At 39.2% G+C, this 26,549-nt stretch overlaps 1 protein-coding gene and 1 long non-coding RNA gene across 3 annotated transcripts in view; both read left to right on the top strand.

Moving 5' to 3' along the window:
- LOC117425775 (protein BANP-like) overlaps positions 1 to 26,549 on the top strand; it is a 111,903-nt gene that overhangs the window by 61,426 nt on the left and 23,928 nt on the right. The gene's annotated exons all lie outside the window — the stretch shown is intronic.
- Positions 19,141 to 24,764, top strand: LOC131698903 (uncharacterized). The gene is made up of 4 exons (XR_009307897.1): positions 19,141 to 19,286; positions 21,954 to 22,041; positions 24,028 to 24,154; positions 24,328 to 24,764. It is a non-coding gene; the product is annotated as an uncharacterized LOC131698903 (long non-coding RNA).

Here is a 26,549-nt window from a genome sequence, read left to right as displayed (position 1 = left end):
AATATCTTGAGAACCAAGCTGAAAAACGTAAAAGCAGTCAACATGTTTGTATTGGTTGAAACGAAGTTAAACCACAATCGTACTAACAGTCGTAAATTTTACAAAGTGAGGCCTGTGGAAAGAAATGAAGAGCGCAGCTATGTACAGTAATTAGCATACAAGCATTAACATTGTATTACTTGTATTGTAACGCTTGAAATGTTTTTGCTTACGATTGTAAGTCGCCCTGGATAAGGGCGTCTGCTAAGAAATAAATAATAATAATAATAATAATAACTGGCAGACCCATGTGGCACAGATCTGTTTTCTCTTTTAGAAAGCAGTTTTTGCAATGTAAATTGTGTACTCAATGCAAATTTGGGTTGGGTTGTATTGGGAGATACAAAAAACTAGAAACACCTGCCATGACACTGTCAATAGGGAGTAGGGATACCAACATGGCAGTTTGGCTGGCCCATGATGACTGAAATGGATTTGCAACAGGGAATGTTTTCTATACAATAAAACCCACCTAATATCACTCCTGTGTCTTCCTCTGCTTATTATCACTAACTTAAAATGATCCGAACAAAAGCTCTGGTTAATATAACTTGCAGTTTACGACAGATTTCTACGTAACAGAAGCATCAGATTAGAAGGTTTACATGCAAGTAAATTGCTGTTCAGTATTGTAATGTTCCGAAAAAGTCGTCTTAAACTGGAGCTAGGTCTTTGTGCTGTTGGCCTCCTCGGTTGTGAAATGGGAGCCATGACCGTACCGCCTGTTCCTCAGTATAAAGGGCCGCCTTATAAAGGGGAGAGCACAGTGTATATATAAAAATAAATGTGTATTGTATTGCAATGTTCCAAATGTAGCACTGTTGCCTCACAGCTCTAGGTTCCTGGGTTCGATTCTGGCCTCGGGTCTGTCTTTGTGGAGTTTGTATGTTCTTGCCGTGTTCGCGTGGGTTTTCTCTGGGTACTCCGGTTTCCTCTCACAGTCCAAAGACATGCTGGCTAGGTGGATTAGCCTCTCTAAATTGTCCCTTAGTTGCCCTGCCGTGGACTGGTGTCCCGTCCAGGGTGTAGTCCCGCCTTGTGCCCTATGTGTGCCGGGTTAGACTCCGACTCACCGCAACCCTCTATATGATTAAGCGTTTACAAATAATGGGTAGATGTTCGTAATGTAAAGTGTGATAGCACAATATGGGAAACAAATTTGTTAAATAAATGAACACTATTATCTATCTATCTATCTATCTATCTATCTATCGATCTATCTATCGATCTATCTATCTATCGATCTATCTATCGATCTATCTATATATATATATATATATATATATATATAGACGTGCTCAAATTTGTTGGTACCCTTACAGCTCATTGAAATAATGCTTCATTCCTCCTGAAAAGTGATGAAATTAAAAGCTATTTTATCATGTATACGTACATGCCTTTGGTATGTCATAGAATAAAGCAAAGAAGCTGTGAAAAGAGATGAATTATTGCTTATTCTACAAAGATATTCTAAAATGGCCTGGACACATTTGTTGGTACCCCTTAGAAAAGATAATAAATAATTGGATTATAGTGATATTTCAAACTAATTAGTTTCTTTAATTAGTATCACACATGTCTCCAATCTTGTAATCAGTCATTCAGCCTATTTAAATAGAGAAAAGTAGTCACTGTGCTGTTTGGTATCATTGTGTGCAGCACACTGAACATGGACTAGAGAAAGCAAAGGAGAGAGTTGTCTGAGGAGATCAGAAAGAAAATAATAGACAAGCATGGTAAAGGTAAAGGCTACAAGACCATCTCCAAGCAGCTTGATGTTCCTGTGACAACAGTTGCAAATATTATTAAGAAGTTTAAGGTCCATGGAACTGTAGCCAACCTCCCTGGGTGCAGCCGCAAGAGGAAAATCGACCCCAGATTGAACAGAAGGATAGTGCAAATGGTAGAAAAAGAACCAAGGCTAACTGCCAAAGAGATACAAGCTGAACTCCAAGGTGAAGGTACGTCAGTTTCTGATCGCACCATCCGTCGCTTTTTGAGCGAAAGTGGGCTCCATGGAAGAAGACCCAGGAGGACTCCACTTTTGAAAGAAAAACATAAAAAAGCCAGACTGGAATTTGCTAAAATGCATATTGACAAGCCACAATCCTTCTGGGAGAATGTCCTTTGGACAGATGAGTCAAAACTGGAGCTTTTTGGCAAGTCACATCAGCTCTATGTTCACAGATGAAAAATTGAAGCTTTCAAAGAAAAGAACACCATACCTACAGTGAAACATGGAGGAGGTTCGGTTATGTTTTGGGGCTGCTTTGCTGCGCCTGGCACAGGGTGCCTTGAATCTGTGCAGTGCACAATGAAATATCAAGACTATCAAGGCATTCTGGAGCGAAACGTACTGCCCAGTGTCATAAAGCTTTGTCTCAGTCGCAGGTCATGGGTCCTCCAACAGGATAATGACCCAAAACACAAAGCTAAAAGCACCCAAGAATGGATAAGAACAAAACATTGGACTATTTTGAAGTGGCCTTCTATGAGTCCTGATCTGAATCCTATCGAACATCTATGGAAAGAGCTGAAACTTGCAGTCTGGAGAAGGCACCCATTAAACCTGAGACAGTTGGAGCAGTTTGCTCAGGAAGAGTGGGCCAAACTACCTGTTAACAGGTGCAGAAGTCTCATTGAGAGCTACAGAAAACGTTTGATTGCAGTGATTGCCTCTAAAGGTTGTGCAACAAAATATTAGGTTAGCGGTCCCATCATTTTTGTCCATGCCATTTTCATTTGTTTTCTTATTTACAATATTATGTTGAATAAAAAATCAAAAGCAAAGTCTGATTTCTGTTAAATATGGAATAAACAATGGTGGATGCCAATTACTTTTGTCAGTTTCAAGTTATTTCAGAGAAAATTGTGCATTCTTCGTTTTTTGTGGAGGGGTACCAACAAATTTGAGCACGTCTGTATATGAATTCCTCAGCAAAACAGGCATATGTATATTTTTTATCAACAATTGTATTAAAAAGTTTCACGTGAACATCCATTGCATGTTTCACACCACACAATATTTGGTTCTCTTGCAAATAAATAACAAGCTCTGTCATTAAACGTTTTTTCTGGATTATCGAATCAGTGGTGTATTTGTTTTTCTGTAATATTTTTCATATTTTGTAAGGTGTGTCTGCTGCAAATTAAATAATTGCTGCATGCGAGGCTTTGAACTGTCCAATTTTCCATTGGAAACTGAGAAGGGACTTATAGTAGCTCCTGCTGACAACCAGCATGCAGCGCAAGCTTGAAAAAAACTACTGCTTAGCATCTGATTGATGAGTGTTGGATCCCTCGGGGCTGTGAAGAAAGTACTTTTTAAATGAAATTAAAGTCATCGGTCATGTTAAAAGACCATAACGCTCGCTCTACAAACCCAAGCACACTTATTGTGATGTACCGTCCTTTACGAGATGATCTGCAAAACAAAGGTTCTGTACTAAGGGCAGAACCAATGGGATGAGAACATTGGAAAAAAAAATACATTGAAAAGCAAATCTAACTAATAAAAATAATTAAGCATTTGTTTTATATCTCCGCTTTGCATGAGGTTAATGATTTTGACTCTTAGCGTCAATGCTGCGATTCCTGTTTTGAGCCGCGCTGTGTGCTCGCGCAACCTGCCCTGAGAATGCTTTACTAACCATTCTCACTGAGATGTCAATGAACCTGCTTGCAAGCAAAGAGCAGGGCAGTCATTGATCAACGTGCAGGGCAATCATAGTGTTCAGAACAGTGATTGTAGCCGTGGAAACGTATTTAATAGGACAGAATGTGGTTGCTTTGTATCTATACCATTGAGGATTTTATAAACTTCAGTTAAATCCCCTTTCCTTAGACTGCCATTCTTGGTATGATGGTACCACAGGAGGTAAGGTGCAGTCACGTTAGTACCCTGTATAAGCCATCGGTAGAAACATTTTAACATACCTAACCCAATACACTCTGGTAATGCATTGCAGTACCATGGTACCATATCAGTACCATCCAGTGTGCTATACTGCAGTATAATGACCACTGTGGTATATTGGTTCTGATTTAGTTTTATTGCTATTGCTGGTAATGCTGTGGTCTGTTAGTGGTTCTGCTAAGTTTTCTTCAGGTTGACAATGGGATTATAAAGGTATCCCAATAGGAATTTTAAAACCATTAATTTACTGTAAGTGATGCTGGTACTATACGAGGTCTGTATTCATAAGGTTTTAGCCTGCTGATGAATGCGAAAGCAAACTTCTTACTGCAAAATGTTTCATGTCAGATTATCTGTGTCTCCACTATTTTGGTCAAATAAAATCTAAAAAAAAAACAAAAACCATTTATTTGTCATTTAAAACTGTATGAACCCAATGCCAAGACAAGCATTACCACCCTTACACTCTAACCTTGTGTTCTTGTAAAAGTATTTTCTGAAAAAAATAAAAGAATATGTGTCTGAAAAACATTCCTATGAATAAAGAAAATAAAAGAGAAACATGTATTGATGGTTTGTTGGCTGAAATAATGAAAAAGACTCTATGTTCCCTTTACTGAAAACAACAGTTATACAGTACAGTAATACCATTGTAGTAGGCAGGGCAGGGCCCTTCACATACCACAGCATAACCAGCAAAGGCAACACAATGGATTTGGAACAAGCATTGTGCATATTCCATGGTACTGATATGGTCAAAACATGAAAAGTGGTACGATTCCATCAATATCAGCCTCATACTATTATAGCGGCCTTCTAGTAAACAATTGCCATTGTAGTGCCACTGCGGCTTTGCCATTGAATGTCTTCAAAGAAAGCCTCTAGGTGTCTGTTTATAAAATTAATTGTGAAACCCCAGGAACCTCAAAAAGGCCAGCGGCTAAAATGGAGTCAACCATTAACGTGTCCTCCTTCAACACTGCCCCAGGGAATGTAAAAATTGTGGTGGAGGTTAATAGTTACACTTTCATGTACCAGTGGTATTCTTTCAATAAAGTCCCGTTATGGGTGCTGTCCAGTAATTGATCACCCAAACTCATATTTAGTTTAATACTACTTTAAGCAGTGCAATATTCTGCACTGGCTTACCCCCAACCTGCAGTCTTACAGTCAGACCGGCCTGCTCTCCAGACTCTTTATGTTGGCCTTCTTTTGCTCTTATAATACAAGACGCTCATTGAATTTATTGGATGGTTCCATTATCCAGTGCTTCATGTGTGCTAGCTGAATATCATAAGAAATTGAATTCCGTCTGTGGAACCATACTGCAATTTCAAACTCAACTGAATTATATTTGTGGTTTACAATAAAAAAAAAAAAGTCTGTTTTATGAATATTGTAGGTGCAATAACACAGTAGGAAGCATGAGTTACGTTTTGTGCACCCCGAGTGATTTATTTAGGCTCCTCTAAGAGGAGCTGCCCAGTACTGGCTCAACACACCATTCATGGTTTCAATTGCAATCTAGTCTCCCCTACCCTACCTGATAGAAGACCTGTGATGTCACACTAATCATGCCTTTCCCAAACTCCAGTTTGATTGGTTATCTTAGCAATAATACATGGGAAGGCGTGGTTTGTCCGGATACAAGCTTTCAAGTGTGTCATTGTGCCTATAAAATGGCTTGTGGGATTCGACATTCAAACCATTGGTCTACAGTTTTGGGCATTTCCTTGTGTATCAACACACCTAGCACTGCAGTCATTTTACAATAATGTAGACCTTTTTCCTTAAATAATCCATTGCGTTGGAAAAAATGCCTAAAACTGCTTTAGAATGCTGGAAAATGTGATTGAATGTCTTTCTAGTACAGGGAAACCAGGCTTTTCTGATTGAACCCATATCCTTGTTAGGGACGTGTTTGCATTCATGAGGAAAGGAAGTGTGAATTTGATGAGGGAAGTGAAAAAGTCATGAGCAGAAATCACGAACAACTACAGGCTAGAAGAGTTTCAAGAAAATTATCAAGCTCTTAATAAATCAAAATATTTAACATAATTAAAATAACTCCTCAGTCAATGCTCTGTGAACAGAGCCCATGAGTCAGCCACTGTCTGCACTGTCAGCCTGTTGTTTAGTCCTTGTTCCTGTACGTATTTCAGTAAGGCCTGAAAGTTTTTGAATTTTTCATCCACTTGTCTACCTCATTGTTCCATGCCAGCAGCTTGTTATGTGAAAAGTCCAGAAGTTAGTCACTCTGCACTATGATTAATTGGGAAACAACTCATTTGCCAAGGAGGTCGTGCACTCAGACTACAAGAAAACCCTGAACTCTTAATGACTTTTAATTTGAACTGAAAAACTTCCAAAATTCTCCAGACAATATCTAATGTTTATAATAACCTTGACAAATAAGTGAAAGCATGTACTCTGTTTAGAACCTGGAGGCTTTTTTTTCAGTTTCCCTGGTAACCATTTTGATAGACTTTGCAGAACTTGTGAAATATGTATTGGCCATTGCTAATGATGATTCACCTGTGGTTCTTACAGTGTGTTTAATACAACATGCACCAGGAATGTACTTTTTATTTGTGCCTCTGTGAGTTTCTCGCTCTGTTACACAGGAATAAATTAGCAATTAGCTTCATACAGAAATTTGATTATCTACTGCAGTTTAAATAAAACAAAATTCCCTTATGATTGTATTTTCGTTTTTAATTGGGCCAGTGTACTGTGTGTCCTTGGGGGACACACACAAAATACTACAGATTATATTGCTCTTGACAGATTACAGTACTCTAAAGTACAGGATTAAATGCAGTAAAATAGGGAGCAGATAAGAGCAAGTAAAGCACATTTAAGGAAGAGTGATGTGTCCAGAGGGAAAAGAGGAGTTCTACAGGTGCTGTCTGAAGAGGTGAGTCTTGAGGAGACGCCGGAAGATGGTCAGGGACTGGGCAGTCCTGACATCTGTAGGAAGGTCATTCCACTACTGCGGGGCGAGGGTGGAGAAGGAGCAGGCTGTAGAGGCAGGGGCGCGTAGAGGAGGTAGAGCGGAGAGGTCGAGTGGGGGTGTAGGGAGAGATGAGGGTCTGGAGGTAGCTGGGTGCAGTCTGGTCAAGGCATCTGTAGGCGAGTATAAGAGTCTTGAACTGGCTGCGAGCAGTGATCGGGAGCCAGTGGAGTGAGCGGAGCACTGGAGTTGCGTGGGAGAAGCGAGGCAGAGAGAACACCAGGCGAGCAGCGGAGTTCTGGATGAGCTGGAGTGGACGGGTGGCAGACGCAGGGAGGCCAGCCAGGAGGGAGTTGCAGTAGTCTAGGCAGGAGAGTACCAGGGCCTGGACCATAATCTGTATGCACACTTGTTTGTGGCTATTTAAAAAAAAAAAAAAAAAAAAAGTTACACATTTATTTAAAAGTAATACTATAATAATTTGGCAGGCTGTTACCAAATTTACCACCCATGGTCGATTATTTTGAAAGTCATTAAACATTATTTGGAAACATCAGTTTCATCCTTCAGGAAAGCCCAAAAAACATTTTTTTACTATGGTTATGGCCTCTCCAACTCCTCGTATCTGTCTCGTTTGGACAGTACGTCTCAGATAAACCAACTGAAAGATTGCTTTTTGTAAAAAATATTGACCTTCCAGTCAATATTTTTTACAAAAAACACTCATAGTACTTTTCAACAACATATAAGGGTTTTAGTTTATTTTAGTATTATTGTTTTGCTCGCTGAGGTGCACACAGATTTGATGACAAGCCAGGCTGGCCTTGTTTCTCAGAGAATTCAGTTGAATAGGATTCGTGTCCTGTCCTGAAGTCCATGACTGGCTACCATCTCTTCTTTCCCCTTTTACACTAAATCCCCTAGAAAAAAACAACACCTTTACTATAGAGCAGACAGCCAGTGGTAGCAAATTGAAATAGAAAAATGTAATTCCCTGCCAGTCAGGTTGCCAACTCTTGAAGAGTTTTGTGAATATCAAACTTGATTTCAGGACCCATACTCAATTTAATAATTTAAACGAAAAAATACCACAGAGAACTGACGGCTTTAGCATTTAAGGCAGTGATGACAATAATTAAAAGCTTATACAAAGATAGTCCTACCATAATAAAAATTTAATCCAAGGGTAAGTAACTTTGTCAAAAGACAACAGAAGCATGAACCTTACACTACCTTACCTTAGAGGAAGTTTACTTCTAAATGGGGTCTGTGAAACAAGCCATCTGTATTTTATATGTAAGTACATACAAAATTTTTGTCCTTGCCTGCACCAGCTGTTTTTGAGTAGATATATTTTCATCCTAGGCACCTTTTAGAGTTCTTCATTTAAATATCTCATAAGTTGAGCTTTGTGAATTAGACCCACAATATCAGTTGATTTTCAGTGATGCTTCTAATTTACTGGAATACCTGTTTTCTAAAGAGATTGTGAACAGTGCCCCTTAAGGTTTGGTGGATGTCCCAGTGTTCGGAGGTTCAGTTTCAGATGATGTTCAAGTGCTTCCTGCGCTTTGGGTGATGCCGCTCACCTTGTGCTACAACAAGCAGCTGTCAAAGGGATCCCCTGCTTGTGCTGTCTCATGAGCAGGGGGGAGCTCAGGAACACAGCAACATCTGGGATTGTACTGACCCTTTCCAGTTCAGGTCATATTTTGCAGATTTACTAATAGTTATGTACTCCAGCACCACATGGCACTTCTCTGACATCAAGCTGCTTTGCAATTAATTACTATTTACATTTCTTTACGTCATTCTTGTGGCATACATGCTTCACATATAAGGCACTCTTTGTTTAGCTCCTTGCTGATCTCAATAGAGCGTGTTACTCTGCTGGGGTGGGGATCTTTTGTCACAGACAACAGTCTGCTGTCTTGTACAGTATGGTGACAGCCCGAGCATGATGCATGTTGGAGAACGCTGAAATATGGACCTAGGTGGCAGGACTTGGGGACGCCCCATTACATGCCCGCATTGTAACTGTTGACATTCAAAGTGTAGAACGCATCTGCCTGTTTCTTTTCATGCAAGAAAGCCATAAATTCTTCTGTCTCGTTCACTTCCCAGATCATCCTCTGCCAGAGGCTGAAAATTCCCACTGTTTTATTATTTGGAGAGAAAGCCAATGTTAACAGGAGTTCATGGTTCAGAGCTATTCCTGCATTCCTGTAAGGCAGCACTACAGTGCATTGCAGTGAAGTCCCCGCCAAATCAGTACAGACACACAGCAGCTTTAACCTAGCCTGCCTAGAACATAACCAAGGCCTGTTCATCCTGGTGCCACTTTTGTAAAGCCCTCTAACAGTTGGGCAAAATGCCTCCCCAGTTTTTCAGGGTGTACTGTACCACTATTTTTGAACAATAAAACAGTGAGTAGCATGTACCTGCTGTAAAAACTGTAATAATGAGATGGTTCATATTTATTAACCAATGACCACTAGGTGAAAGGCAAGATGTTAGGGTCAGCCACAAGCAGTTTCTGAAATAAGCCAAGAAATAACTTGACATAAGCTTACTGCTGATATCAGCACTTTAAAGCTTAGCTCCAATACGTTTTACTACGGCAGAGTGATGTTTAATTGCTGACTTTTCTGCGTTAAGGTTTTTCACATGAGACCAGACTATAATCTGAAAGGTTCTGTATTTAATACAAGGTCTAATAATATTACAGCTTAACTTTTTTTATTAGTTTTAAAATAGGTTACTACAGTTAACTGTTATTAAAAAAAAAAAAAATATTGGCTTCAAAATCCAGGTAAATGAACTACATGTAGTTACACTGTAGTTACCATACTAATATCTTCTACAAGTGAACAAACGTTGGCTAGTACACTAAAGTACACCATAGGAACCGTATTGAAAACTGTTACTGTTTTGAGAGCGATTGCTAAACTTTTCATGACCCTAAACTAGCTGTGCCTCATATTTTTCTGGTTGCTTTGAAGTTTTATATATATAAAAAAAAGTATATTCTATATAAGTTGGTAGACCAGGTCCATGTTATTCGCTGCAGTTAGAACTTCATAAACATGGGCTGTAGGATCCTGTTCTGGTTAAGGCTTTGTGCTCTAGAAGGACCATATGCTGTACACTGGGGTCTATCCAATTGATGTAAGCAGTGCTGGATCTGAGTACTACTGCCATTCAAGCAATAACAAACATACTCCATGAAGTGTTATACATTTTTACAGAAAGAATACACTAAAGAAGCTCAGTTGCCATAAAAAAAAGTAATTTTTGAATGATTTCAGTGAAGCCGTTAATAACATCCAAACCTGAGTAAAACAATTGAATATGCCTCACAGTTGTTTGTACTGCTTTATGTTCCTAGTGATGTTTATTATCCCACTCGGGGACAGGGCTATAGTAGAGACCCCCTCATTGTAAGTGTGTATATAGTATTATGTATTGAGCTGTAGCATGACAAGTGCTCATCTAATTGAATACGGCTCTTTAGTGCTTTCGTCACTGATGCTCACTTCCTTAGAGACAGTTGCTACCTGGTTCCAAACAACATGGTGCTTTCAATGTTTTCGGTGCTCACTTTTTTTTTTTTAAAGGGAAGAACAACTAATTAAAAAGGGAGAAAACTCTCTCAAATTAGGGGAATTTCAATCATTCTTGTATGGTGGTACACTTGGTGTCTTGAAAGCCCAATTATTTATTTATTTATTTATTTATTTATTTAATTTATTTTTAAATTTTAGTAGTCTCCAATTAATTTTACCCTGCTTTTCTCCCAATTTGACATGTCCAATTGTATTTTTGAATCTCAGCTCACCGCTACCTGGCTCGGCCAATTGTGCGCCGCCCCCTGGGAGCTCCCATCCACGGTCGGTGGTGGAATAGCCTGGACTCGAACCGGCGACCTCCAGGCTATAGGGCGCATCCTGCACTCTACACATAGCTTAAGTTAATGCCAGTATGAAATCTAAAACTTACGACGTTTAGGTAAATTTCCCGCAAAAATTTACTCTCAGACTTTATTGTTTGATATAAAATGATTTAAAAAAATATTTTAAATAATAATAATAATAGTAGTAGATAATATTAATGAAAAAGACGTGGAACAGCTGACACCAATTTATTATTCTGCTGTACATTAACACCGTTTCACTTCATTGTTCTCCGTATGGACACATTACCTCAAAATATTGTAAATGCATGTTCTGTATTTTGTTTAAATGAAAAGCAAAAGCCTTTTTAATGCGAAAGTTGAAATGTGTTTTTATTTAAAAGGTGTAGTGCCCCATAAAGTGGTTACCGTTTAAGCTCATGTTGAGAATAGTCCTGGGAAACTGGGCTTGGACAGGTATTTTAGTTGCCCCTGAGTGAAAGTAATATTAACGTGTTTTGTGGAAAACCATTGTTAAATTGACATTCTTGTTATCGCAAAGCAGATTTATAGTAGTCTATTGCGAAGAAGAGACCTGAATAATAGATACATGAGTTAGTAACAAGCTTAATTTTGTCTGAATGATTAAGGTCACCATCAAATCTGGAATGGCTCAAGTTGCTATGAAATGGGTGTCTTATTTCCATCCTTGAACATTTTTCATTATTTTCTTTTTGAATGGTGTTGCAGTCAGCCACAAAACACTGCACCACTAGCTATACTTTGATTTATATTAAAAAAAATACCTTTTATACAATTTTATAGATGTTTTAAAACACACTAATTACTTTTATTATAGACTCGTGAATGTGATGTCACATTTAAAGAAGCACATAGTCCCCTCTGACAGGGTAACCGAGCAGCGACGTCCCCAGACCAGATACGGAAGTTGACAGAGAACACACAGGCAGGTACTCGGGTGAAAAAGCGTACTGCGGCGCCGTTTTTATTAAACACAAAAATAAATAAAAAGGTTGTACAAAAAACCCCCACTGCTCACAGAGCAAAATAAACATTTAAACAAAAACAGGTCACGAACAAAAAAACTGACACCAACTAAACAAGTACGGTGCTGGTGCTTCCAGCATGCATAGCAATTGTTTTCTTTACTTTCGGTTTTGTTTTTATCTTTACCTCATACACACGTTCCTCCTCTCGAACACCCACCCTGAACACAGAAAGCTGCAGACTTAAATACCAGTGACCATCTCCAGACTAGCAATAAATTAATCAATTAATTAATCTGGAGATGGTCACCTTCTGCACAGGGTTTTTAATATTTGCGTGGTCGACAGCAACTCTGTTTATAATTAAGCCACTGCCGAACATATATATATATATATATATATATATAATGTAATATAGCGGGTTGTGAGAGACGGCAGGGAGGGGGTTAAAACCTCCCTGCAAGAAAAAAAAACATGTGGGAATGCACCTTTTGGTTAATTGTTTGATTTGTATTGCTTTATTGTTTTATTTAATTTGCTAATTGATTTGCTTATTGTTTAGTTTAATTGTTTTATTATTAATTATTATCCGCACCTGGGCGTTATTAAAAATTAGATCCAGGTGCGGGAGTTTAAAAGGAGAGCAAGCAGTCTGCTCGGGGCTGCTGAGTGGAAGGAGGCAGAGAGGTGCGCTGTCTCCGAGTAGCCAGAGGAAGAGAGACGAAAAGTAAGTGCTGTGTTAAACCTGGGTTTTGTGAAGACGGGAAAACAGCTTAGCTGTCCCGTGTTAGGAAGGGGATTCCTGAAAGTTGAGTTAGCGCTCCAAGAGGAGCTAGTTGTTTGTTTTGCTTTGTATTTGTTTTGTTGTGTTTATTAAAAAAAATAGCGCAAACGTGCTTGAAAAATCCACTTCTGTGTGCTGGGTCGTATTTTTAAAGGGGCAACGAACCCGAGCGAGGGTCAGTCTTTTACAATATATATATATACACACACATAGAGAATTGTGAGGGTCTCGAACCAACTCCCCAGTAATGTTGTTGAAGCTGACACCCTGAGATCCTTCAAGAAGCTGCTTGATGAGATTCTGGGATCAATAAGCTGCTAGCAACCAAACGAGCAAGATGGGCTGAATGGCCTCCTCTCGTTTGTAAACTTTCTTATGTTCTTCTTATGTTCTTATATATGTTGTGTCAGTGCCTCAGTGTTTCATGCATTTAAATGAGGATTTTTTTCCACTTATCTACACACCATACTCCACACTGTTAAGGGGGAAAAAATGTTTTATTGAGAAAAAAATTATATTTTAAAAATATAAAACTGAAAGATCATAAGTCTCCACCCCCCCTGGAAGCACCTTTGGCAGCAATTACAGCTGTGAGTCTGTTGGGATAGGTCTCTACCAACTTTGCACACCTAGATTTGGCAATATTTGAACATTCTTCTTTACAAAACTGTTCAAGCTCTGTCAAGTTCCTTGGGGAGCGTTGATGGACAGCAATCTTCAAGTCATTCCACAAATTTTCGATTGGATTTAGCTCGGGACTCTGACTGGGCCACTCAAGGACATTTACCTTTTTGTTCCTTAGCCACTCCAGTGTAGCTTTGGCTGTGTGCTTTGTGTCGTTGTCATGCTGAAAGGCGAACTTCTGGCCCAGTTTCATCTTTCTTGCAGAGGGCAGCAGGTTTTCCTCAAGGACTTCTCTGTACTTTGCTCCATTCATTTTCCCTCCTATCCTGACAAGTGCCCCAGTCCCTGCCGATGAGAAACATCCCCATAACATGATGCTGCCACCACCATGCTTCACAGTAGGGATGGTGTTCTTTGGCTGATGCGCTGTGTTGGGTTTGCACCAACCATAACGCTTTGCATTTAGGCCAAAAAGTTCAATTTTAGTTTCGTCAGACCACAAAATGTTTTGCCACATGGCTACAGAATCTCCTGAGTGTTTTTTTGCTTACTTCAAACGGAATTCAAGGTGGGCTTTCTTGAGTAATGGCTTCCTTCTTGCCACCCTACCATACAGGCCAGATTTGTGGAGTGCTTGGGATATTGTTGTCACATGCACACTTTGACCAGTCTTGGCCATAAAAGCCCGTAGCTCTTGCAAAGTTGCCATTGGCCTCTTGGTAGCCTCTCTGATCAGTCTCCTTCTTGCTTGGTCATCCAGTTTGGAGGGACGGCCTGACCTAGGCAGGGTCTTTGTGGTGCCATACACCTTCCACTGAATTTATCCTGAAATCATGTGAATCACTACAATTTAACGCAGGTGGAGGCCACTTAACTTGGTGTGTGATTTTGAAGACGATTGGTTACACCTGAGCTAATTTAGGATTGCTATTACGAAGGGGGTGAACACTTATCCAACCAAGCTATTTCAGTTTTTATTTTTAATTAATTTTTTCTAGAATATTTTTTTCATTTGGAAGTTGTGGGGTAGGATGTGTAGATAAATGAAAAAAAAAAACGATTTTAATGCATTTTAATTCCAGGCTATAAGGCAACAAAAGGTGAACATTTTGAAAGGGGGTGAGGATATAGGCACTGTATACCTCTGTATATATGTGTGTGTGTGTATATTCATTTATATATATATGGATCAGCAGAGGGCGATATTTCGTTTGTGCCAGAACTCTGCCAGGGCGCAAGTGTGATGATTTGCATGTGAGCAGCGTTTTCTCTTAATATTGTCCAAATGGAAGCAATTTCCGTACAGCTGTCTGCAAGTTGACATTTAACTTACATTCCTCTCTTCTGTGGCATTGTTTGTTTCTTCATTATTCTAACAAATTCCAGATTAAAAACCAACAAACAAACAAGCAAAAAAAAGCATCCCCAACATCTGAAAGAGGTAGTCAGAGTCAAGGCTGCCACCAGCTATCATCTGAACACAGTTTCTTTCTTTCGCCACCTCTTACCATCCGCAAGACCCGACCACAGATCGCCTGAGAGCTTTCTAGCATGTTGTTGTGTGGTCAGAAGGGAATTCACTTGTGTGCTGAAGTGAAGGACTCTGCCTGGATCAAGGATGAGAAATTGGTCTACAGTACTATTCTAAAATCTCTATAAGGTGGTACAAATTAAACTATATTTCACAATTAACTGTAAATTAACTAAATATGTTTTTTTAAGTATCTAAATGCAATACATCTGCTACATCACTTACATTACACAGTACTATCACTCTGGAGCTGTATGGACATTGCATTCTCGCACAGCTCAATCAGTAAATCATTTCCTAAAAGAACAATTGGAGTATTAATTAACTATATATATATATATATATATATATATGGCTAAAAATAGGGCACAAGGACAATTAATGAATTAATGTTTAGTTGAGGCTCGCAAAATAAAAACAATGCTGATCAATAATCGATGATATGTTTGCATCTGTAGTTGCTGGAATTCCAGTTTTCCAACAAAACATGTTCACAATACATACCAAATATAACTGTACTGCAAAATACATAGATTTGTTTTGAAGTAATGCTTATTATTAATTTTACTTTGTATTTGGCTTTTCTTTGTTTTTAAAATGGTGTGCAAAGTACATTGAAAGAGAGGTGAGGATGTCTCATAAGGAAGCAGTCTGGATGTGCTAAAACGCCTTCAGTTCTTCTGCTTTCATTCATCTGTCCCTGTACATCAAAGGAATCCTGATCTCTGCTGCCCCTGAACTTTTAGATCTCTCTGAAACCGATCCTGAATTTTAAACAATAAAATACATTCTGTCTTGATGCGACTACATCTGACGTCCTGTGGGATTCTGCCGGTATTTAATCCAGCTGGTTTATATTTGTATCTCCATTAACTCTGTCTGCACGCATGTTCGCTTTCACTGTATTAAGCATAGGTGGAAAATATTTGCAATGGTTTTGTAAATCATAACTGAGGATGGCTTCAATCCAGACAGTGTCCCGTTGTCTTCGACATAAATGGAACCACAGAAGTTACCAGCGAGTGGCATGCAACATTGGGCTGGAAGCAACTCTCTCCAGGGAGTGTTGAAAGAAGAAGGAAAACAGACCTGTGCTTATCTGTGTTTGTTCACCCCTCACACCTCTTCAAGTTTCATGGCCCTGCACTTAAGGACTTATGCGCTTCCTTCAAATGTTATGTATTTGAAATAAAATAAATTGTTTGTATCTTATCTCTTGGTAACTGTACTGTATGGTATAAACTATGTGAATGTTTATTAGGAGTATGTGTCTAGAGGTAAGTGCTGGAGATAGACCTTAATCTACCACATAGTCCGATAAGCATCAAACTAACGAAATGGGGATGCATATCCCTGCCGAATGCGATTTTGTCAGTCAAAAGGTCTTTCTGCCGGACGAACTTTCTTTATTTTATAAAGATTCAATCCAGAAGCAGGTAATTTATGTAATTTGATTTGATTCAGTAACATTTAATGTTATTCACCATTTCACACCGTGTTTTCTTAATTGATTTAAATTATTTTTTAAAACTTGTTCAGTCATCAGAACAAGTCTTTAAATAACTCTGGGGTTAAAGCTTTGTGAATGGGCCTCACAGTCTATGCAGTGGCTTGTAGTGATCCAGTCTTTCACATGGACACTTGTTGCTGTGAGTTTTAGTTTAGGGATTTGTGTCTGAAAAGACATTTGCAACAATGCACAGAGTACAGGAGAGAGCAACTTACACAGTAAGGACGTAAAAAAACAAACCAAAAAAACTAAGTGTTGGGGGCACTAACATTTTAAATCCCAGAACATACAGCATAATATTTTATTTTTACAGCTGGGTATAATGTAATGGTTTAAAGCAAAACTTGGTACGTATGAAATATAAGATTTATCTTAACTAACACATCTTTTTGTTTAGATTCACTATGTATATACATTTCTGTTTCAGTCCTCACATCCTGATGACTTTTGAGATGCACCTCTGTGGTCTCGATAGAGCTCTCAGAATCATGTCTAACTTCGAAGTACATCTGGTACCCCCCCCCCCCCCCCCCCCAATGTGTTATTTATTATTTGAGGCAGTTTCTTACCAGGGGGCAGGTTTAACACTGCTGTACTTGGAGGTAAGACATGATTCGGAGAGCTCTTTTGAAGCCACAGGAGTTATACACTCAGATCTGAAGTTGCTCAGTGCATGCTTTCGCCTTCATGTTTTGTTTTTTGTGTCTATGTCATACTGTATAGTCAGTTCTCAGGCTGATGTAAGCCTGCTGTGCGGATGGAGGTTTCTAACAATTGCTTTCATTGTGGATGAGGGGATTTTTTTATATTTATATTTAGATACAGGTTTTGCTGCGAAGCCAGTGCATAACCCCTGTTTTGTTTTATTACTGTTAAAGAGATTATTGTATGCTCAACCCAGCGAGACCAATAAACAGACATTGCAAGGGCAGGAGTGTGTCAGGAGGATAAGATGTTGGGTTGACTGGGTGCAGTGTTGGGTTTGCACCAACCATAACGCTTTTCATTTAGGCCAAAAAGTTCAATTTTGGTCTCATCTGACCACAAAACCTTTTTCCACATGTCTGCAGTATCATCTACATGCTTTTTCACAAACTCCATTCGTGCTTTAAGATGAGGCTTTTTGAGTAATGGCTTCTTTCTTGCCACCCGTCCATACAGGCCAGCTTTTTGTAGGCACCGGCTTATTGTTGATGTGTGAACACTGACTCCCATCTCAGACGCAGAACTTTGCAGATGTCTCAGTCATTGTTGGCTTCAGAGTGACATCCCGAACCAGTTTCCTGCTTTCCCAGCTGCTCGGTTTGGGAGGACGACCTGATCTGGGTAGTCTGGGTGGTATGATGCATCTTCCACTTCTTAATGATGAACTTCACTGTGCTGAGAGGGATAATCAGCGCCTTTGAAATTTTCTTGTACCCTTCTCCTGCTCTGTGCCTCTCTACCACTTTATCCCTGACTTGTTTTAAAAGCTCCTTGGTCTTCATGGTTGCTTTGTTGGATCACTATGTGAGTTGCAGCTTGAAAGTCTTTATATACCTGAGGGAAATTATTTACACGTTAAACCACTTTGAGTACACAGAGGCTGAAACCATTTCTCTAATTTTGTGACCTTTCAAACAAATAATTTGCACCTGAGCTGATTTTGGGCTGCACTAGCAAAGGGGTTGAATACTTATGCAACTGAGATTAATCTATTTTTCTCTGTAAATATTACTTATCTATATTCTATATGCATTTTTTAACTTTATCAATGTGGTGTAGTTTGTGTAGATTCTGAATGTAAAGTCCAATTTGAAAGCGCTGTGGAGTACGCTCAGGTGCCAACAAAATGTGAAAACTTTGCAGGGGGGTGAATACTTCTGCAAACCACTGTATAAGGGAAAAAAACACAATTGGCGATCAGCAGTTTTTGTTATTTTAGCCGATAATGTACACCGATATTCATGCTTTAATTTCTTCCAGCACAAAATGTAATGTTTGGTCAGGCGCACTTACTATACTAATGACACAAGAACACTGCGACAGTCATTTTACTCGCAGTGCTGTGTAATGTGCATCAACCTGCAGTAAATATGTCTCAAAAGAGCGGGGTTTGGATTTTTTTTTTTTTTTTATATATCTGAAGACAACAATAGGATAGCTGAGTTGTGTGCAGCAGAACAGACTTGATGCTACATTAAATCCAACAATGAACTGCGAGTAGAATATTATTGTGCTGCTTTTTAAAAAAGCTCTCTTCTTTGAATATTTAAGACTCTCCGCATCTGAACAGCAAAACAAGTCCTCTTAGTTAGCGCAGTCTCATTGGTCGTTACATTATTATTATTATTATTATTATTATTATTATTATTATTACACAATGTGCTTCAAAATGGCCTTTTGTAATTTTTGTTTATCTTGCTTAGTCTGCATTGGTTGCGGGTGTATTCGGCAGCATTTTTAAGTTGTAATTGATTACTGTGCCGTCTTTTGTTAAGTAAAAAGTTTGATTGAATTTTGTAACCTGAAATTTACAATTATGACAATTTGTGTCATAAATACAACGTAAACGATATTTGTTCATTTTTTAACATTTATAATTATAAAACAGTGTAAATATAGGCTCTGTGTCTTGTTCTGGTAGTTTTTCAATAGCTCACCTGTACTATTATTATCAGAATCCTATCTGTATCGATCAATATGGGTAGATAACCATCGGCTATTGGTATCAGCCAAGAAAATCTTTATCGGTGCACCCCTAATATATATATATATATATATATATATATATATATATATATATATATATATATAAAGCTGTATATGCAGACTAGAGGGAGGAGGAGAAACAAATGTAGTCCAAGAGGGGCTTAAATACTACATTACCCAGAATGCCACGGGAATGAGCCAGGATGAGGTACATCTGGCTCTAAAAATTAATGAATGTCACCTGGCTGTGATTAGCAGGCAGGTATTTAACAGGGCAGAAATGTTTGTTCTGAGCAGTCTGCAGTCGGTGTGAAGGCAAGAGGCTGTCAGTAACAGAAGGTACTGTGTGAAACCTTTGCATGTGTAAAAGTGTTTATGTTTTACTGGTAAATGGCTTAGCCATCCAGTGTGTAGTTAGGATGGAGAAAGTTCAGTTAGTGCTCCATGTGGGAGTTTGTCGGTAAATAAAAGTGCTAAAGTGCAATTCTGGTGTCTGGGTCTGTGTTTTAAAAGGGCAAAATGAACCTCAGCCGTGATATATATATATATAGAGATATATATATATAATCCAAGCAGAGAGATACTGTCTGTGCACTACAATGCTTAATTTTAACAGTGGTGCTGACCAATATAAGGCAATGTCTCAGTTAAATGTTGTCAGTAATTTTCTGAATTCCGATGTTTTAATTTAGGTTTAATTACAGTATATTTATATTTCATACCGTTATTAGGGAAACTACTATCATCAATGAAAAAATACATGCTTATTCTTAATTTATATCGGTGGGGCTACATGAAAAAGATAAATAACACTATGTAACACAATTTTTGTTCCTGGGTAGTAAGTGTTATTTCCTAATTGCTTATGCCTCAACAGTATAGAAAATGGCTATTATTCCCCACTAACTTTGCTTTTGTGACCAGGACAGTGATATTTTGAAATGTACCTATTTCCAATGAGAAAATGGGCGAATTTGTGTCTTTTCGTCAGAAAAAACAACATATGAATCCAAATTAACATGTATTTATACTAAAGTAATACAAAAATGACTACAGAAGATTTAGAAGTGAGTAGTTTTTCGAGATTTACGGTTATACTGTAAATCACTTTCACGAATCAGCCCCCAAATGTAGTCTCCCATCATGTTCTCGTTATACTGACCCTGGTAGCGGCGTTCAAAGTCCAGTATATCCTGGTGGAAGCGGCCGTCTTGCTCCTCCGAGTACGCTCCCATGTTCTCCTTGAATTTATCAAGATGAGCATCAAGGATATGGACTTTGAGGGACATCCTACAGCCCATTGTGCTGTAGTTCTTCACCAGAGTCTCAACCAGCTCCACATAGTTTTCGGCCTTGTGATTGCCCAGGAAGCCCCGAACCACTGCGACAAAGCTGTTCCAAGCCGCTTTCTCCTTACTAGTGAGCTTCTTGGGGAATTCATTGCACTCCAGGATCTTCTTTATCTGTGGTCCGACGAAGACACCGGCTTTGACCTTTGCCTCAGACAGCTTAGGGAAGAAGTCTTGAAGGTACTTGAAGGCTGCCGACTCCTTATCTAGAGCTCTGACAAATTGTTTCATAAGGCCCAATTTGATGTGCAGTGGTGGCATCAGCACCTTCCGGGGGTCCACCAGTGGCTGCCACTTGACGTTGTTCCTCCCCACAGAGAACTCAGTCCGCTGTGGCCAGTCCTGCCTGTTGTAGTGCGCCTTGGTGTCCCTGCTGTCCCAAAGGCAAAGATAGTAGGGAAACTTGGTAAAACCGCCTTGGAGACCCATCAGGAATGCCACCATTTTGAAGTCTCCTATGACCTTGATGCCATCTCAGAAAAATGCAGATATGTATCCACTTAGGCAGCTGGAACTAAACTGAACTGGTGGGCTTAAGGCCCCTGTATTTATACTACTATTTATATTACTGGAAAGTTCTAGAAAGTTCTAGAAGTTACTCCAAGTTTACTCAGCACTGAATCTATCTGGAATGTTCTGGAAAATAGGTAAATTTCAAAGTATCGCTGTCCTGGTCACAAAAGCAAAGTTTGTGGGGAATAATAGCCATTTTCTATACTTTTGAGGCATAAGCAATTAGGAAATAACATTTACTACCCAGGAACAAAAAAAAAAATAATAATAATTGTTACACAGTGTAATTACCCAAAAAGATTGTACAATATATGGATTGGTTTTCGAGGCAATGCCTATGGTTGCTTTCTGGATTCTTGAGTCTGTTCTTTGTGAATCAGCAGCAGTCTGTGCAGATGTGAAGACAAAAGCACCTGCCAACCAAGCACCTACTATCCGCCCTTTTATCCTTGTTTGTCAGATCTGCATGCCGTCTCATCGTGACTGACACTGACTTAAAACAAGGAGATACTGCTTGTATATGGTATCAATTCAAAGTTTGTCTTTTACCAGTTTCATTTTAGTACTTCTATGTTTCCTGAATGTTCTAGACTCAACCATTCATGTGAGATACAGCCAATTTACACCAAAAGTAGCTGTTTCCAGTTCCTTAAAGGTAACTAAACAAAATATTAATAAAGCTACAACCCAGCCATGAAGTACCAAGTCTTTCCTCGCTAATTAAGTCATTTATCATAAACTGGGTTACATATACAAACTGTCAGTGGTGACGGTGAAAATATATAAAAAAGTAAATACAAGTGAACAGATTATGTCTTGCTCTGCTTTTTGGCTGTTATCCTTTATGACTAAAAGTAATGTTTAGGAATTTATGATTGCGAACAAGATTCTAAAAATACACTGCCTGTTGGCGAAATTATATTGTCTGGTGTCCTAGGTAACAGCAAAATACACTGGCTAGTAGCATTTTTTTTAAAGCACTGATTTTAATCAAAGGCAAAAGCAAATTGCAGCATAAATACTTCTAAAGGTTTTAAGTCTGCCATCCCCACCTATTCTATTCTATACAGATAGAGAGAGAGTGGGTTCACACCATCACATGATTTGAATGGAATGAATGAGTCTGTTCAACCCCTGCATTTAGGAGTCTCCGGACAAGCTCAAGGCAAGTTAAAAAGCCGATTGAGAGGGGATCCCCCGAGTGGTTCAACTGGTAGAAGTGCAGCGACAGGGTGAGTCATACAGCGCAGGTTTGTGTCCTAGCTGTGCGAGGTAGGCCGGTCTTCTCTGGAGACTGTGAAGGGAGTGTTGCATTGGCTCAAGCTCTCCTGTGGGTTAGGGAGGTAAAACCATCAGGGACTGTTTCTCCGTATCGCACTACAGCGATCCCTGCTTCCCAAGCACCCAGTGAGCTCAGTGCGGACACCTGCAGGGCTGGCCTTTGTCCTCCAGAGGTCGGTAGCTCGCTGACATCCACTCTTGAGTTCCTGGGTGAAAAAGGAAACTGGCTTGGTTATGGGATCGGAGGACACCCACTGAATCTTCAGGTCTCCTGAGCCATGTGGGGAATTGCTGCAAAAGCGATTGGGCATTCCAAATTGGGAGAAAAATTTAATTATAATTGAACACACCTAAATTAAAAAAAAAAAAAAAACAGATTGAGAGAAAAATTGAATGTGTCAATATTGGAGCAACAGAACCCAGAACCTCTCAGAATGATTGCAAACCCCATTAAACAGTGAGGGGAATTTCAAAATAAATGGTAATAATGACATTTGAAGCTACTCTTCAGGGTAGTTAAAAAGTATGTGTAGATTCATTCTATTTAAATGTGATCTTTATTTGAATGAATAGTCAAAACTATAAACAAGGAATGATTTCCGTATGCTTTGGCTGTTGGCTTTAAAAGCAGGATTGCTGCCAACAGTAACTGGATTCGTATATGGTGATGTTTTCACCTTTAACTTGTGTCCTTCATAGATCAGTGTTAATTGACCTTAACATTTTACCATATGTATTATTTAATCAACAACCAGATTAACTAAATGTCAACTCTAAAAAATTGCGTTTCCACTTCACACTGCTCACTAGATCAGCTACATTCTCATCATGTTTCTTATCCTGTGATGTACGCGCTTTTCTAAAAACTGCATTGAGGTGGTTTTAGAAATGACTGCTAGGGAGCTGTCATGTCTGTCCTCTTTGAACCTGTCATGTTGTATAGAGACTAACACCTGACCTGAGTGGTCTTTTCTAAATCCACTTCTCTTCAAAAAATCTTTGTGGTTGAAAAGGGACATTGTATACCATGTATAGTTATATGCAGGTAAATAATGATCTAAGCAGAAAACATACCGTAGAAAATAATTGAAAGAGCACAGAAAATTAAATATTAAACAGGAAAGAAATTAAATATGGTACATGAGGGGATTCCGAGTGGCGCATCCAGTAAAGGCACTCTGCGTGGAGTGCAGGATGCACCGTATAGCCTGGAGATCGCAGGTTCGAATCCAGGCTATGTCATTGCCGACCATGACCGGGGGTTCCTAGGGGCGGCGCACAATTGGCCGAGCGCCGCCCGGGTAGGGAGGGCTTAAGGCCGACAGGGGAATCCATGGTTCACCGTGCACCAGCGACCCCTGTGGCTGATAGGTAGTTTTGAAACAGGGGTCCTTTTCTATCTTTAAATATCTAAGCTTTAACTTTTTTTTTAAGTCTGTTTTTTGGAATAAAATAAATAAGAAATTGTTCTAGATTGTTGTTTAAAAATCCTACAGTTCTCCATAATGTATTGCATTTAAAAAATCTAAGTAATGATTATTAACAGTGTACCGTATGTGTCAGAAAATTGTTTACTGTACAGTTTTGTTGTTTGTTTATTTTTTCCATGCGCAAACACCAGTAAAATGCCATATAAACGTCTCATGTGACACACAAAATTAGTCTTCCTGGGAGTTCCAGTGCTAATCGCTCCAACATTTAAATTGATCTCAGTTCCACTCCGTAAGGCAAGGCAAAGCTGTTCAAAGACACGCCACTAGCGAGTGTGTGTGTAGTATTTGCTGTCATTTTATTTGGAGTAATAAGAACACATCTGTCTGCGTAGAGCTATGATTTAAATATGCTCCAGTTTACTGTCTCTGTGGAGATGTGTAAATGTGGGCCAAGCGATATCTATATAAAGTGAACCAGATGTTTCTTGTAATTGTTGTGCTCAGCTCTCCCCAGACACTGGAGTGTTATGGAAACAGCGAGGATTGCTTGAGGGAACAGGGGCAGACTGCTGAGATAGGATGTTGAACCAGACAAGATGATTTTCACATCTACAAAGCACTGTGGAAAATGGTTACAATCACTTTACATTTTCATTTAAAGTGTTTTCTTCCATTCTAGAATTTTTTATTTTATTTTTTATAATATAACAAGTAGCTACGAAACCCATTTTAATGATCTTTTTATTTTCCCTTTCCCTTACCATTTCATTCTGACTGCTTCATTGATGATTTGAATGGAATAAGGAAGGCAGTCCCGGATACACCAGACAAGCGCAACAATTCAGTATGGGAGTAACAGACTACAGAACTGCTCAGAGTGACGACAAACACCATACAATTAAAATGACATTTGAAGCTATTTACCCTTTAATTATTACCACACACTGATAATACGTTCTGTTTTTTACCGTATTGTGCGTTTACATTGAAATAAGTAACAACTTAAGCCCCTTTCTTTTGCTGTTGGTCATTTTGTTTTCCAGACTTCTTTCCACTTTTCTTCCCACAATGCTACAGTTCACTTCCTGTGTTACAGGTAATAGGACCCTACCTTCTGCCCATAGGAAACTATGAGGGTTCCCATTATGTGTCAGACAGGATGTGAATTTATAGCACTCTATAACTAGAGACCCACTCATCTCCAATTGTGAGAAAACTCTGACAACATTCTTACCTCAAATTATTGAGAGGTACATATGGAGAAACTAGACTGTTGTCTAATCTGCATTTTGTTTAAAAAAGGCAGAATTTGTCAGTTTGTATGTCATTCTTTACAGTACAGTAGATGTAGGTCATGGTGACCAATGTTTTATGATACTAATAGCTCTAATTGCTCCTTGATAGGTAATATCTCATTACATCACTTGGAATTCTTTATTATACTGGTTGTTATTTTCCCATTTCAATGTTAGTGTTTCTGTGCTTCTCTGAATAAAGACTTCATAGTTGTTTTGGTGCTCACTGTATGTGACACCCCCCCCCCCCCCCCCCCCCCTGCGTTCTGGCAGCATAACAGTTTTCTGATATTTAAAAGGTCAGGTGCTGTACAGTCGTTAACCTGGGCATGCCACCACAGTTGATGAATGCACTCCAGACAAAAACAGTAAAAATTGCTCATTTCTGGCCTGGATTAGCCTTGATAGTGGGAAGTGGCCGCCCTCGAGGGAGTGAAAGTAGCTGTAATTCTTGAATATCCAGAACTCGAAACCCTATATGCGGCTGCTGTTAGGAGCTTGTGTGGGCAAGTATTAACCTGTGGGGGAAATGTAATTTCTAGGCTAATAAGAAACTCCTACCAGGAGTGAGCCCTTCCTTTAGCTCAGCCAGCAGAGCCCTAGCTTTTGGGAAAACAACAAAAACAATACTTCATCTTATGGGGTACCATTGTTGTATCCACTTGGAAGATTTGATCCCTTTGTGATGTTTTATAAGTACTCCCAGCTGGGGGAGTTATCTGCATGCTAGGCTATTGAGCTGTACCCACTGATGCTCTTTATTCTCCCTGTCCACTAAAAGTTTCTGTGTTTTGTGGTCAGCCTGCACTTCTTATTAGTTCCAGTTTGAGATGAACTGTAAGAAATTTCAAGGTGCTTAACAAAAATATAGGGACTGGAAACCGTGTGCGATTTTTGGTGGTAGCTGTGGCATGTAGGGTTTTGTAATAATAATGGAGGCAACATTACACTGATTTAAGGCCCTAGTCAAAACGTTGGCCTAACAGTGCTAAAGGTGCTCAGTTTGACAGATTGGCACTGTGTTTGTTAACATTGGATAACAGGGACGCGCTATTTATTTCAGCACCATCACAACCGTCCCATTGCACTTCGCAGAGTTAAGCACACATTTCCTGGAATTAATAGAAAATGTGGATTTCATTATGAAGCAACATGTACAAAATATGAGCTGACCATTCTTAAGATGTCTTGACAGACAACTTCCAGACAACTTGGATGACTAAGGAAACTCTAATAGATGTCTTCCAACACACTTATTTGCAACCTACCGCCATCCTCATCTCATATTCGACCATCACATAACCGCCTGATCAATTAACCGTCTTGCTAAATAAATAAATAAATATAAAAAGTAGGCTACAAGAGTAATGGCATTGGCAGCAAATGCAGCTTCCGCGATGGAAACAGAAAGAAAACGTTATAGCAATCAGCCTTTTGGTGAGTTCCCCTTTAAGAGAGGCGGGCTGTGTGCGTGTGTCAGTCAGCTGCGTGTAGCAGTGACGTTTCAGTACACCAGTCGAGAAAGCTTTTTTTTTTTGTGCAATGTGTTTATATGATGGAGTCTTGGTTGCAGATATTGGTAGCTTTTAAATGCATTTGAATTAAACAAAGCAAGCTTCATAAACACAAAAAGCGCTTACGTGGAGATGGCTTATAGCAAACTACATAGCAACACTGAGTATTTGTAGCCTAATTAATCTTGTTTACGTTTGTTTACTTTTAAAGCAAAAA

This window comes from Acipenser ruthenus, chromosome 20, assembly GCF_902713425.1.
Source record: "Acipenser ruthenus chromosome 20, fAciRut3.2 maternal haplotype, whole genome shotgun sequence".
NCBI classification, from domain to species: domain Eukaryota; kingdom Metazoa; phylum Chordata; class Actinopteri; order Acipenseriformes; family Acipenseridae; genus Acipenser; species Acipenser ruthenus.
Note: the sequence above shows the minus strand (reverse complement) of the source record. Positions and strands in the feature narration are given on the sequence as shown.